Source organism: Mirounga angustirostris, unplaced genomic scaffold (assembly GCF_029215605.1).
Source record: "Mirounga angustirostris isolate CCGP_5_RB_7025 unplaced genomic scaffold, mMirAng1.0.hap1 SCAF_1, whole genome shotgun sequence".
In the NCBI taxonomy this organism is placed as follows: domain Eukaryota; kingdom Metazoa; phylum Chordata; class Mammalia; order Carnivora; family Phocidae; genus Mirounga; species Mirounga angustirostris.
This window is the reverse complement of record NW_026991709.1, coordinates 101,614,205-101,630,104: the sequence shown is the minus strand read 5'-3', so window position 1 is coordinate 101,630,104 and position 15,900 is coordinate 101,614,205. Positions and strand designations below refer to the sequence as shown.

At 38.8% G+C, this 15,900-nt stretch overlaps 1 long non-coding RNA gene across 1 annotated transcript; it reads left to right on the top strand.

Moving 5' to 3' along the window:
- The first annotated feature begins 66 nt into the window (after window positions 1-66).
- Window positions 67-13,955, top strand: LOC123863650 (uncharacterized). The gene is made up of 2 exons (XR_006795605.2): window positions 67-206; window positions 12,604-13,955. It is a non-coding gene; the product is annotated as an uncharacterized LOC123863650 (long non-coding RNA).
- The last annotated feature ends 1,945 nt before the right edge of the window (window positions 13,956-15,900 follow it).

Here is a 15,900-nt window from a genome sequence, read left to right as displayed (position 1 = left end):
CCATATCGCAGAAGAAATGTGCGTTCTTCTAGAATCGATGGAGAATGAAGCGGTGCCGGGTGGACACGTCAGGTCACAATGGTCTGGTGTATGAACAGGAGTCCCAGGAAGTCGCTTGCTTTCGGGGAATTCATCTCGAAACTCCTCTTTGGTCTGGAGAATTCAAAGTCTGTCCTGCCCAGAGTCTTCACTAACTGGAAGAAGTGGTGAGGCTTTTAGGCGTGGGAGCTGGGTGTTGCTGTATGGGTTCTTCTGGTCGTGCCGGTCTTGGGTGGAGGTGGTTGAATTAATCCAGAAATAATGTTTCCTCTCCTCTCCCGACACCGCTGGCATAGTGCCCTCTGAAAACAGTTCCCCATTCAGGCCGCTTGGCTGTGGGCCTGTGAACAGCTTGGCTCCAGCATCACCACGTGGAAAGTTGAAAGAATAGTTCAGGGAGCACCCAAGTACTTAACTCCAAGGTTGAGTAAGTGTTAACCTTTTTCTCTCGCCTAAATATTTCAGCCTGCATTTCCTAAGTATAAAGACAGACATCCTTCTGTGCAACCGCATAAGAAACTTAATCATATCTAAGAAACTTAATAATGTGATGATATAACCTGATATCTAGCCCATATGCAAATTTCTCCAGTTGTCAAAAGATGTCTTATACATTGGTTTTGTAGAAAGATAGTCCAATGAAGATTCATGCATTGCACTTGTTATGTTCCTCTCTTTTAATGCAGAACAACTCCCCCCCCCACACACACACATTTTTTTGTTTTCATGGCATTAACTTTTTGGAGAGTCTAGGACAGTTAGCTGACAGAGGGTTCTGCTCTCTCCATTTGTTTGACCTTTTATTCCTCCTGATATCATTTAACCTTTTCTCTAGCTCCCGCATTTACTGTAAATTAGAAGGAAGATCAAGACGTTTGATTAGATGTAAAGAATCCTTCAGACTTTAGGAGGTGCTCTTCATATTGTTTCCCATCCGGAAGAACATAGTATTGAATATTAAACACATAATATTAATTTTTAAATATATAATATTAGGTTGCCCCAGTATCAACTGAAATCTGAATTGTCCTACAGATTTCTCTATATAATCCATTATAAAGTCTACTTTCCCTTTTGTGGTTAATAGGTAATCCAGGGAGTGGAGACTTGGGAGCTCTTTGTAGGAGAAAATCTTAGATTCCTGCAAGGAGAACACAGGTTAAAAATCCATTCATCTGGGTGGGCAGAGTAATCATCTGGTTCATTCTGGTACCTACTACCTCAGATCACCTTGTGATACATGCTTCATTGAATTAAATTCTAGCTTTATTCAAAGAACAGTAAAACTGTGGTCTCTTTAGAGTTTGGACCACTTTAGAGTTCCTGTGGTTAATTCTGTAAAAGCAGTGGTGCTTTCTATAGGTCTTGTGATGTATGCTTTAAGAAGATTTTATAGAGGCGCCTGGGTCGCTCAGTCAGTTAAGTGTCTGCCTTTGGCTTAGGTCATGATCTCAGGGTCCTGGGATTGAGCCCTTCATCGGGCTCCTTGCTTAGTGGGGAGCCTGCTTCTCCCTCTCCCTGCTGCTCCCCCTGCTTGTGCTCGCTCTCTGTCAAATAAATAAATAGGGCGCCTGGGTGGCTCTGTTGGTTGGGCGACTGCCTTCAGCTCAGGTCGTGATCCTGGAGTCCCGGGATCGAGTCCCGCATCGGGCTCCCTGCTCGGCGGGGGGTCTGCTTCTCCCTCTGCCCTCTTCCCTCTCGTGCTGTCTCTCATTCTCTCTCTCTCAAATAAATAAATAAAAAATAAAATCTTAAATAAATAAATAAATAAATAAATAAATAAATAAATAAATAAATAAAATCTTAAAGAAAAAGAAGATTTTATAAAATCCAGGAGTGTCCTATATGTACCTGGGCATACCTGATGTATACTACCCACTCCGTTCTAATAACAGAAACAAATCAAGAGTATGTAATGCTGTATGTTATCTCTGCCTGTGGTCCTCTGGTCTCTGACTCATATAAGTATCTATGGATGTGAGCTCATCCGTTTTAAGCTCATAAGCTGTGCTGGGCAAGAGCTATGTCAAGTTTACTCTATATGACAATGACTGCCTCAACTTCCCCAAGAGAACTCTCAAAGGGCATCATCTATTGCACAGACAAATGGAGAGTTCTAGGGCGCCTGGGTGGCTCAGTTGGTTAAGCAACTGCCTTCGGCTCAGGTCATGATCCTGGAGTCCCGGGATCGAGTCCCGCATCGGGCTCCCTGCTCGGCAGGGAGTCTGCTTCTCCCTCTGACCCTCCCCCCTCTCATGCTCTATCTCATTCTCTCTCCCAAATAAATAAATAAAATCTTTTTAAAAAAAAAATGGAGAGTTCTAAACAGACAACCTATATCCTACTTCTCAAAAGAGGACAATTTTTGTAAGTTGGTCTAAGTCACTGGGTTGTATCAGTGATTTTCATTTGCATCAGCTAATTAGTGTCTGCTCTTGCCCCTAACCGTTGACCTGAATTTCGTCAAAGTCAGCATACTAAAAGTCCCAAAGCCCGAAGCTGCAAGGCAGAAGCGAGCCTTGTAAGTGATGTAGCATCATTTTTGTCACATTCTATTGGTTAAAAGCAAGTGAAGGACTATTCAAGGTTCAAGTGGAGGAGATCAGACAAGGGCATGATCACTGGGAGAGGAGGGAAATATTTGGAAAGGAGCTACCACACTGCTCTAGGCCAAATGCAAGTCCAGATGTGTGGTATTGATCGTATTAGTCCTTTGCTCAAAATCTGGTGGGTCTGTGTCATCTCATCTATTGAACTTTGAGCCTAGCCATAACTGGCCATCCCCAGATGTAACCCACACATTTGCTTCAGCTGTAAGTATGGCCTGCTGTTTCTTCTGGTTTACAGATTCCTTGGTTCACCTGCTGCTGCTTCCTTGTCAGACTGCTGCTTTCCTTTGTCCGCAAAAGGGAAAGAATAGAGGAGTGAAATATGCATTTAAAAATCATTTGTGATAATTTGAAGGTTCTCTGAAAAATAATATAGGTGAATATAGGAGTTAAAATGGGTATACAACAAAACTATATTTAGATAGTAGTAGTGGAAGTTCAGGCTAAGTGAATATTCAGGTCTAAATCACTGTTGTGATTCTTTTCCTGGTTCCAGCCCTGGCAGATGGCTGTGCCCTTTGCAAAGGGTAAAGTGATTATTGCTACCTAATGCCTTTATCACAGCCATTCTTCACCCCACCTTGGCTGACAGTTTACCTCACTAAGGAAAGGAAGTCCATTGATAACAAAACTAGGCAAGCTCCATTGCAAATAGTTAATCTAAGGGGTGGAAAGACCTCTGTATTTGGAAGGATGCTTTAGGACATTGATATTATATCTTATAAATTCTGTATTTTTTATTTTAGAAAAGTTACAGTTCAATACTTGTTTTTTTTTTTTTTAAAGATTTTATTTATTTATTTGACCGAGAGAAAGCGAGAGAGGGAACACGAGCAGGGGGAGTGGGAAAGGAAGAAGCAGGCTTCCCGCTGAGCAGGGAGCCCGATTTGGGGCTCGATCCCAGGACCCCGAGATCATGACCTGAGCCGAAGGCAGTCGCTTAACCGACTGAGCCACCCAGGTGCCCCAATACTTGTTTTTTTTAAGGATTTTTTATTTTTAAGTAATCTCTACACCCAATGTGGGGCTCGAACTCACAACCCCAAGATCAAGAGTCACATGCTCTGCTGACTGAGCCAGCCAGGTGTCCCCCAATACTCACTCTAAAAATGTTTTGAACATCCCATGAATAACTAGTATGTATGTGTGCTTGTAGCTGCCAAAATCTCCCTAGAATGAAAAACAGAGCCATGGACAGCCAGATTGGGATAAGAAATCCACCTAAATTAAACGAGTGAGAAGAAAAGGTCCAAAACCTTTTAGAGATTATTTCCTTTGAGGAAGTCTCTTTGTTCATTGTGTAGCATTTAGCAGCTTATGATTCAGTTCCCCATTGCGGTAGAACAAACTCTCCCATGTATTAAAAATATATGTTTGATATTTCTCACAATTCTGAGAGTTGGTTGGTTGGTTCCTTTGTGGTTTTGTTTGGGCTTACACAGTTATGTTCAGCTGTAGCAGGGATCAGCAAAATTTTCAATAAAGAGCCTGATAATGCGTATTTTAGGCTTTGTCTCTGTTGCATATTATTCTTATTTATTTCTTTTCTTTTTTTTTTTTTTTTTGCAAACCTTTGAAAAGCAAAAGCTATCCTTAGCTCAAGGGCCCAACATAAAAACAGTCTGAGGGCCAGATTTGGCCCTTAAGCTGTAGTTTTCCAAACCCTGAATTGAAGAGTCAGTTGAGTTGAAGGTCCAAGGTAGTCTCACATGTCTGGCAGTTGGTGATGCTATCAGTTGAGGGCCACGATTCTTCTCCTGGAGAATCTTCCAGGAGGATTCTCTCATTGACAGGAGGATGTGGCCCCTCAACCTTCACAGGCTACATTGTCCATGTGTGGGCAGCATCTATGCAGGTGGAAGCTGTCAGACTTATTAAAGCATAACCTGGGGAGTCAACAAGGTCACATATGCCACATTTCGTGGATCAGAGGAAACCCAGAGGCCAATTTGAATTAAAGGGCTGGGCAAATAGTAATAGTCTCTCACTCTCTATGGGAGTTGCTGCAGATACTGTGGCCACAGCTAGCTGAACTAAATGGCAGATTTCTGCTGTGTGCCCCACCAAGGGAGATCAAGGGCTGATGATGACCTTGACATTAGACTGGCTCTCAGAGCCTTATTCAGATCATTTCAGATTGAGTTATAAAACTTCAAATTTATGATCTCCGATGGCAGTTTATTGTCTTACTCTCTCCTTTATCCATACTGCACTTCTCTAGCTCCTGCATTTCCTGTAAGCTAGCAGGAAGGTTGAGAGGTTTGATTGGATGGAAAGAGTCCCTCGCACTTTATGATGCCTTTATACTTACCATCCTATTTCTGACTCTGTAAGCACTGACTCACTTTCCTCAGTACTTGTTTAGAAGTGCCCCTGCCTTGAGATTATCCACTTCCTGAGAGAAGTGATCATGCCCTCCCACCCCGCCTGGCTGATGTATCTTCAACAAATATGCATTGAATTTAACTGAATAGTTTTATGAAGTTTAAAGTCAAATTGTTTGCTTACTTCACAAAAGCAGAACAAATTTAAGAATCCCAGCACTAACTATAAATTCTAGAAGAACAGCATGCATCAAAGAATTATATTTCATACCCCGATACTGTCTAACCAATCAGATGGTTAAACTTCCTAGACATTTTCCAAATACATAATCAAGAGTTAGGAAGCAGTCTGCTTAATGATAAGTTTGAACTAGCAATCACCTTTAAAGACTTACTACATTTTAACTTTAAATTTGTCTGCAGATGAAAATCGAAACATAACAACAGTTTGTAATATATGCTGAGTATCTTCCAAAGCAGAAGTGATTCTGGAGAGGGTTTCTAATCTACAGTAAATGCTGCTACTAATTGCTCAGTTGAATTTTTTAATATGTGTTTTCTCCGAAATCTCATTGTAACTCTGTCTTCTTCTACTTGATGGAAAGCTTTGACAATTTATTATGTTTAGAAGCAGCTGGGGTGTATTTCTAATTGATGATTTGTTATCTTATTTTTCTTACTTGACTGTCCACATTTTTCATTCTCTTCAGCATTTTCCTCCAGCATCTCCTATCTTACTGAACTAGATGGATGGTGCTGCTTTGGTGCAAAGGCAGGCAGTATTTCAGTCTCTCCTCTGTGTCCTTCCATCAGACTGTGGGTACGTGCAGGGCTGATGCTAGATGACATGTCTATGGCTTGAACATTAACAAAGCGTATGTATTCACATACACTGTATCAGCTGATTGTTAATGCATCAGTCCTGGGGGATGGATGCTATCACTGTCTTCATTTGGCAGGTGAGGAAACCAGTGAACAGATGTCCCAGAATACCTCAGATTTAACATGTCCAAGTCAACCTCATAAAATCTTTTTATTCTCTGGATACCTGATTTGGTTAAAAGCAGCCCCATTTATCAGTCACCCAAGTTTGATCTTCAGTTCTTCCTTTTTCTCCCTTAACTCCACAGGTCCAGTCAGTCACCAAAATCCTGTGGCTTCTCTCTCTCTCTCTCTCTCTGAGACCCCTGCCCTTCTGATCCATCATGTGCTCCCTAGAAAGCTTTATCTCACACCTGGGTTTATGTCCTAGCTTTCTGTGCACTCCCCTGACATCCAGGTTGCCTGTCTGGTCTTTCACATTGAGCAGTCTTCCTCAAACCCAAATCTTTCCATGCACTCTTGTTTTAAATTGGTCTGTGGTTCCCTGCAGGGCATAATCCAAAGGGCTATAAAGCCCTTCACAATCTGCCTCAGCCTATCAGTTCCTTCTCTTCTGGTTCCTACTATGGGTACATTTTCATGTACTTGTCTTTGTACCCACTGTACCCTCAGAATGTAGTTTCACTCTCTGATTCCCTCCACCCTAGGAACTCACCTATCTAACTCACCCAAGGCCTATGTCTTCTGTAGTTGTGCTTCTCAAACTTGAATGTGCGTGAGAATCACTGGGAGGGTAGGGGATGTCTTGTTGAAAGCAGATTCTGATTCAGTAGGTCCCTGGATGGAGTATGAGATTCTGCACTTTAACAGACTGATTGGTGATGGGATACTCCTAGTCGGTGGGCCATACTTCAGGCAGAAGAGTCTAGAGCTGCAATGTCCAATAGAACTTTCTCTAAAGATCAACATGCTCTCTGCTTTCTAATACCGTAGACACTAACCACTTGTACCTACTGAGCACATGAAATGTAGCTAATGAGACTGAAGAATTGAATTTTTAATTTTACTTAATTTTAAGTAGCCGCATGTAGCTAAGTGGCCACCATGTTGAACAGCAGATCTATATGAATCCCTTTTCATCTTTCAAAATTCATTTCAAACATGGCTCAAGCTCAGAACCAGGCACATAATTTGTGGAGCCCAGTGCAAAATGAAAATGCAGGGACCGTTGTTAAAAAATTAAGAATTTCAGGATAGCAACAGCAGAGCATTAAACAAGCACACTTCTAAGTGCATAAGTCCCATGCCCATGAAGTTGCCCTGCATAGACCAGGAGAAAAACTAACAAAAGATATGGACAGGTAATTCACTGAAGAGGAAATCTGCATGGTCAATAAATGTTTGAAAAGAGGCACATTTTCATAGGAATCAAGGAAATGCATATTAAAGCCACAATGGGATATCCTTCCATATCTGCCAGAAATTTTAAAGTCCAATAATACCAGGTTGTCAGTATATAGTCACTGCTGGTGAAGGTATTGTGTATCACTTCTCTAGCAAGTTGTACCACCTCTCTAGCAAGACTGAAGATGTGCATGTCCTATAAACCAGCAACTCCACTCTTAGGTGTCTTCCCTGGAGAAACCCTTGCACATGTATACAAGAAGATATCTGCAAGAATGTTTATGACAGCTGTCTTTTAATGAGGGGAATTTGAAACAAACTAAAAATACACACATGGGAGACTGATAAATAAATGCAGTATTTTCTTAGGAAGAATTTTATGTTAACATTTAAAATGAATGGATTAGAGCTATATTTCTTATCTTGGATAAATTTCAAAAATATGACATTGATCAAAGAAAACAAGTTCCAGAAAGGTGCTATTGTGAGTATGTTTTACAGATGTGAAAGCCATAGCTATATATTGTTTGTAAATATACATGTATGGTAAACATATATAACCAAAGTACAAAAGTGATAAATGCCAAAATCAGCTTAGTGATTACTTCTGGGGATGGGATAAAGGGACAGAGACTAGGGTGCCCAGGGCACTTCACTGGATCCACAATGATTTATTTCTTTAAAAATAATGTTTTGGCTGAGACAGACACACACACAGAGGAAATAATGCAAGTACTAGAAAAAAGTAATGGATGAATTGCTTTTTAAGAGAAGGAAAACTCTGCACAACGTGACTCAAAGTTAAGCGATAAAAGATTCACAAGTACATCTATAAATAATTTTAAAAACATTTTTTCATGAGAAAAAAAACCTTAAGAAAAGTAAAAGAAAAAATGACAACTTGGAGAAAATATTTGTATTGTATATGATTAAAGAGCTACTATTTTTTCTCAGTATTTCATTATGAACATTGTCAAACATATAGCAAATTTGAAAAAAAATATGTAGGAAACACCCATATATCCACTCATATTATTTTCGATGCATTCAAAGTAAACCACAAACATCAGTATACTGCTTTTTAGGTACTTCTACATGTTTATCACTAATCAGAGTTCAATATCTGTTTATGTCTCCAGACATAAAATTTAAACGCAATAATGCACAAAACTTAAGTGTACATTCACTGATTTTTGACACGCATACACCTGTGTAACTCAAACCCCTATCCAGAGAGCTAATATTAGTAATATACCGAGCTCCTAAAAATTGAGAATCAAATACTAACAATACAGTAAGAAAATGAGTAAAAGATATGAACAGACAGTTCTATATGAATCTATATGAAAAAAATACAAATAGCCTCTAAGTGTATGAAAAGATGCTCAATCTTTCTATAAGGGAAATATTTAACAATGAACAATCAGAAAAGGAAATTAAGAAAACAACTCCATTTACAACAGCAAAAATAATAAAATACGTAGAAAGACTCATACACTGGAAACTATAAAACATTGCTCAAAGAAATGAAAGAAGACATAAATGGAAAGATATTCGGGGGATGCCTAGGTGGCTCAGTCAGTTAAGTGTCCCATCTTGGTTTTTGCTCAGGTTGGGGTCCTGAGATCAAGCCCCACGTCAGGCTCCCACTCAGCACTGGGTCTGCTTGTCCCTTTCCCTCTGCTCTTCCACTCCCTCACTCCCCGACTCTCATAAATAAATAAAATCTTTAAAAAAAAAGGTATTCTGTATTTGTGGACTGAAAGACTTAATATTGGTGAAATATCAGTATTACCCGAAGTGATCTACAGATTCAGTGCAATCCCTATGAGAATTCAAATAGCATTTTTTGTAGAAATAGAAAAATCCATTTTAAAATTCATCAGAATCTCAGGGGCCCCCAAATAACCAAAGTAATCTTGAAAAAGAAGAGAACAAAGTTGTAGGTCTCACATTTCCTGATTTAAAAACTTACTACAAAACTATAGCAATCAAAACAGTGTGGTTTTGGCAATAAGACCAAAGGAATAGAATAGAGAGCCCAGAAATAATCTGTCATCTGCATGTTCAAATAACTTCAACAAGGGTGCCAATATCATTCATGGTGAAAATCCAGTCTTTGCAACTGGATATCATGTCCAAAAGAATGAAGTTGGACCCTGACCTAACATCATATATAAAAATTAACCAAAGATGGATCAAATATTTACACATAGAAGCTAAAACCATAAAACTCAGAAGAAAATGTAGAGGAAAACCACATTTGCTTGTGGAAAGGCAAAGTGTATAACCACCATGGGGGTGATATTTGGCAATATTATCTTTGACCCAACAATCTCACTTCTAGGAATGTCTCCCAAAGATACACTTTCAAAAATATGAAATTACAGACACAAACCTGTGAAACTGTAAACCACTCAAACGCCCAGTGACAGGGAACTGGTTTAATAAACTACAGTGCATCTAGGCAGTGGAGAACTATGCAGCTGTAGAAAGGAATGGGAAATATCTTGATATACTGGTATGGAACAATAGCCAGGCTATATTGTTAAGTGAAATAAAGTAAAATGCAAGTTACGGTATGTTACTTTTTGTATGAGAAATGGTGAGAAAATATTGGTATGGTGGGAAAACATTTGTTTATATTTTTCACAAAGTAACAATGAAACGATACATCAAAAACTAATAAAAATGGTTTCCTATATTGGGAGAGAGAGTGCAGGATAAAAGGGCAAAGATAGAAGAAAAAGTTCTGTGGGTGCATCTTGTTATATAGTTTTGGCTTCTGAACCATATAAACGGTTTATATAATTAGAAAACAGGAAAAATAAATCCCTAAAATTGAAAACAAATGGAAACAAATGAACATAACCATGTATCAATTTGGTATCATAGCTATGTAGATAAAGCAATTACTTCATTTTAAAATACAGTATACCCCAGGTAGGATGTATTCTAAAGAAAAAAGAACTGTGAAGAAATTTTATACTGCATTTGGTAGTCTTATTTGTAGTAAAAATAGTGATGACATAGGAAAAGACAGATATAATTGTGTTAATATCATTAGAATTTGAGATTTTCACTGTAAAAGAGATATAAGTATAAAATATTAAAAGTTAAGTAAAAACAGTAATGACTGCAATGAATTGAAACATCAAATATGTATAAATCTGTTCATGATGATGCTTTAAAGAACACATTGGTTACCATTGGAGGTTGCCAGATTACTAAGTAATGTAATTTAAACATTGATGAGTAGGGGGGGTTAATCAAGTATCCTGCCTTTCCTGTATAAATAAATAATTAGTGAGGAATAGTTCTTCATAGATGAGGAAGGTTTTTGTTTTTGTTTTTTAAGATTTTACTTTTAAGTAATCTCTACACCCAATGTGGGGCCCAGACTCACACCCCGAGGTCAAGAGTCACATTCTACCGACTGAACCTACCAGGTGCCCTGAGGAAAAGTTTTTTGTGAATGAGTGCCAGCTATGAATAAAGAAGCAATGATAGGACAGACCATCACCATTTTGCATCCTCTAATGATGTAAAGGCTATCTGGGAAACATCACCTAAGGTTACTAAAAATATTGGGTAAAATGTTGATAGGGAACTTTACAATAGAGAAAGCTGGCTACACCACCAGAGCCCAATGATCAATTTTAGCAACAATAAAGCTAGGACAATAATGTGTACTTTGTGGTGTGATGTAATTGAAAGTACACAACCATCCGTTGAGTATTCTTGCATAAAAAAATCTAATTAGGCTTCTAACTTATTTTACAGGAAATATGGGGGATAGAGGGATAATTAGAGCAATGACAGGAGAAACAGCAATAGCTTAAAATAATTTTATCAGTAAAAGTGGAGGAAAATGGAACTAAATGAACTAAACTTTCAATTCCAAACCTTTAAGCAAACAGTAAAAGAAACCAAAGAAAGCAGAAAGAAGAAAATAATAAAGATTAAAAAGCAGAAATTAATTATTGGAAAAGAAAAAAATAACAGAACTAATAAATCTTTGGGAAAAGGAAATAAAACAGTTCTTAGGCAAAAAATAAATAGACACACTACCAGCTAACCTAATCAAGAGAGGAAACAAAGTGAGAAAATGCACAAAATGAGAAATGACAAGGAAGATCTAAACTTTGCAATGGTAGAAGTTTTTTAAAGTTTGAGACTACTTTGTACAATTTCGTGCAAATGCACTTGAAAATCTAGTTGAAAGAAATAATTTCCTAGGAAACTTAAAATTTCTAAAATTGTCCCTAGTAGAGATAAAAGTTCAAATAAATCAATTTTCATGGCAGGAATAGAGAACAGCCTATGCAGCACAGATCTCTATAAACGGACTTGGAGTGTTTTCAAGGAATATTGTTAAATGAAAAAAAAAGTTGTGGAAGGGCGCCTGGGTGGCTCAGTCGTTAAGCGTCTGCCTTTGGCTCAGGTCATGATCCCAGGGTCCTGGGATCGAGTCCCGCATTGGGCTCCCTGCTCCTTGGGAGCCTGCTTCTCCCTCTCCCACTCCCCCTGCTTGTGTTCCTGCTCTCGCTATCTCTCTCTCTGTCAAATAAATAAATAAATTCTTTAAAAAAAAAAAAGTTGTGGAAGAGTATATATAATACAAATATTTTTATAGGAATGGGGGAAATAAGACAACATATATATTTTCATATTATTATTATTTTTTTAAAGAAAGTGTACACCAGTGGTGGAAGAGGGAAAGGGAGAATCCCAAGCAGTGGAGCCCAGCACTGGGCTCAATCTCATGACCCTGAGATCATGACTTGAGCGGAAATCAACATCAGACACTTAATCAGCTGAGCCACCCAGGTGCCCCTATATGTGCATATTACTTAAAATATATATATATATGTGTGTGTATGGATAAACCAGAAACTAATGAAAATGTTGAAATAGTACGACTGCTCTGAGCTTACTTCTTTATGTAGTTTTGACTTTTGAACCATGTAAATGTTTTGCATATTAAATCAATAAAAATTTAAAAAACAAACCCTAATATTGAACACAGATACAAATTAACCGTACTGATGAAACTGTCACATTGATCCTATAACCACTCAGAAAAAAAGAATTCAGTTTACTTTTGAGCACAGTACTCCCTTAACCGAAGGTATTTTAAGTACAAAAAGAATTGTGAATAAGTAATGACATTTTCTTCATAGGTTTGTTTTTCATAATGCTATCAGTAAAGAAATCTGAAGTTATTTTGTGTATGATGAGAAAATTGTTGGAAACCAGGAGATCTTTCCTCACTATGGGAGAAGGGAGATTGTGATTGGAATAGGAGGAGGATAGGAAGAATTATGTTCTTTTGAAATTAGATTTGATTTGAATTAGAGGTATCAGTATTAACTCATGGTTCTTTAAAAATGTTTATTTCCTAGCTCTGTTTCCTGAAGAAGCCTAGAAGCAATAACGTTCCAGTAACACTGGGCATACCTCGTACACAGATGCTGATTTCTAAATACTATTCTCCACTGAGAGGAACCCAGTTTCTTTGGGGAAATGGCTGATTTTAAGTCTGGGATACAGGAAATACACAGTAAGTTGGAAACATCTTGTGCAAAAAACTAAGGAAGTTCTCAAAATTAATGGGGACATGTCAAAAAAGATACAGGAATTAGCTTAAAGTTTTTCCTGCTGCCCAAATTTGTGATACACTGAACATCAAAAAGAACAACAATGATAATGGTTTATATCATCTTGAGTCAGAAAAGAACCCGTTAGTCCATAGTGACACTCAAACTAAAGGTGGTGGTGGAGGTGAGCTTTCTTCTTTCAAAGGCTGCCAGCTAATAAATGCGGAAAAAATTATAGAATTAGAAAAATCACCATTTGCAGCCACCATTATAATCATCATCAGGATCATCAAAGGATGCTAAAATTGTGTTCTTCTTTGTGGAGTAATGCACAGAGAATTAGGAGCAGAACCTCTAAAGCTGCAGGAGAGAGAGGCATACCTGATCTACCTCTGGGACTTTGAAGAAGTGGCTTGGACTTAGTCCAGTTTAGCACGGAGTGGACTGTGGATATGCCCACTAAGATTCTATAACCCAGAATGTCCTGATGTTGGCTACCATATGTCATAATTATCTTGAGGGGTGTGAGGGGGTGGAGCTTAGAATAACCATAGCCCTCTTTGGGTGGTGATTCTTTTGAAGGGAAACAATTCTCCTGGCGATCATCCACTTGACTAGTAGTTGTAAATTATTGTGGTGCAAAATTTAAGGATGGAGGAGGTACAGGAACTAGAGAAGAAGAACTTTTTTCTCTTTTGAGTCCTTGCTGGGAGTATGATGTGGACCTTGAGACGTCAAGATAGGCAGGGGCCAAACAGGGAGGCAGTTAAGGCAGGGTCCCACTGGGGGTGGCATCTTTGACAGAAGCCATTTTTGAGGACAGTAAGAGGTGACTGCCTGCGCTAAGCTTCCCTGCCAACATTTCTCAGCTCTGGTGGGGGGATCAGGGAAGGGCTTGTCCCAGCCAGGGCTCAGTGGTAAAGGACAAAATGTTACCTCTCCCCTGTAGGGCAAAGGGGTGATAATGAGGATGTCCCAAGTTAGCAAAAATACACAAATATTTTCCAAAGGGCATAACTTCTGTATAAATCAATTAGTTGATGGAGTGTGTACCCATTATTCATTGGTTCTGTCTTATCCTTATAATAAATTCACAATATCCTATCATTAAGAGAAATCCCAATGATTTTGAAAAATTAATATTTTTTCATAAGTTTGCCAACAGCAGATCTTGGACTTCTCAGCCTCCATAATTCATGAGCCAATTCCTCATGATAAATCTCTGTCTCTTTCGTTATGTGTATATAGATAGGTAGATAGGTAGATTTAGAAGATATACATTTATTGGTTCTATTTCTCTGGAGATCCCAGACTAATACACTAGATAATGAATACACTCCTTCTTTCATAAAATACTTGGTTAGAGAGAGTTTAACTGTCATATATTTATATCAGTCTCATTCTTTTAACTGCTGTATGCTATCCCTTGTTCTATGGTATATTTAGCCATTTCATTTTTTTTTTAAAGATTTTATTTATTCATTTACTTGAGAGAGAGAGAGAAACAGCATGAAAGCGGAGAGGGTCAGAGGGAGAAGCAGGCTCCCCGCCGAGCCGGGAGCCCGATGCGGGACTCGATCCCAGGACTCCGGGATCATGACCTGAGCTGAAGGCAGTCGCTTAACCAACTGAGCCACCCAGGCGCCCCTAGCCATTTCATTTTTGATAGGTACATAAGTTCTTTCTGGGTTCTATTCTCAGAATAATTGCAAGCAATATTTTGGCAAAGTATGTTGCTTCCATTATGGATTGAGAATTGCTGAGCCAGTTCTGGCCATGAGAGGTAAAACACACATGAGAGGAATATGGAAGTATCTTCCACAGTAAGGATTTGTTCATCCTGTATCAGACCTTAGGACAATAGCTCCCATTCTTACGGCCTTGTGACCTTATTTTGCCAAGTCAGGACATTTTTTAAAAAGCAAAACAAAATAAAACAAAGAACTTCCTGTTGCCATCATCATTTTCAAAAGTAGGCTATTATAGGGGCGCTTGGGTGGTTCAGCAGGTTGAGCATCTGGCTCTTGATTTTGGCTCAGGTCATGATCTGAGGGTCATGAGATTGAGCCCTGAGTCGGATTCCATGCTCAAAGCCCAGAGTCTGCTTGAGACTCTCTCCCTCTGCCCCTCCTCCCCCTTCTAAAATAAGTAAATAAATCTTAAAAAAATGAATAAACAAACAAACAAATAAAAACCCAGGCTATTTTAACATAAAACCTCAGTTTAGGGCACCTGGGTGGCTCAGTTGGTTAAGCGACTGCCTTTGGCTCAGGTCATGATCCTAGAGTCCCAGGATCGAGTCCCGCATCAGGCTCCCTGCTCAGCAGGGAGTCTGCTTCTCCCTCTGACCCTCCCCCCCTCATGCTCTCTCTCTCTATCTCATTCTCTCTCTCAAATAAATAAATAAAATCTTTAAAAAAAAAAACAAAACCTCAGTTTAATGGATGGTCGAATTGAATAAAATTCAATTTTATTCAGAATTCGCTGCACTGTCTTTATTCTCTCTTTATAGTCAGCAGGTGAATACATTCTCACTCACCTGTTTTGGTCTCCATATACATTAATATTATTCTGACTTCTAGATTAACAAAGAATTTGGAAGATAAGTAAAGTGAGAGAGTTCCTGCCTTCTGACAAAGGGAGGAGAGATCACAACCTAAGAAAAAATGGTTAAGGATGTTTCCTCAGACTCTGACCTAGGAAGTGATTCTAGAATGAGTTGGAGAGAATTCAAACCTGGGTTCTTGAGGTCTCAACCAAAAGGAGACCTGGCATGGAAAGATGAGTGTGAGGTTGCCCGAAGAGATTGAAACCCATTGGGAAAACACTGTGACCTAGTATGCTCTGCAATGATACCACAATTATAGATACCAGAACAAGTTATTTAGAGAATAACATCTGAATCTATTATGTCATCTTTATGCTGCTTTCTTTAACACATTTCCCTTCTATACCATGAAAAAATTGTGAGAATATAAAGTTCATGTGAAGTGAAAAAATTGGATTGTCTTTTGAAATAAAATAGCACTTTTAGTGGTCATAGCAGCTGTTCTATCTTCAAAGACAAGAAGAAGAGGGAGGATTGCTGGCCCAGCAAAAAAG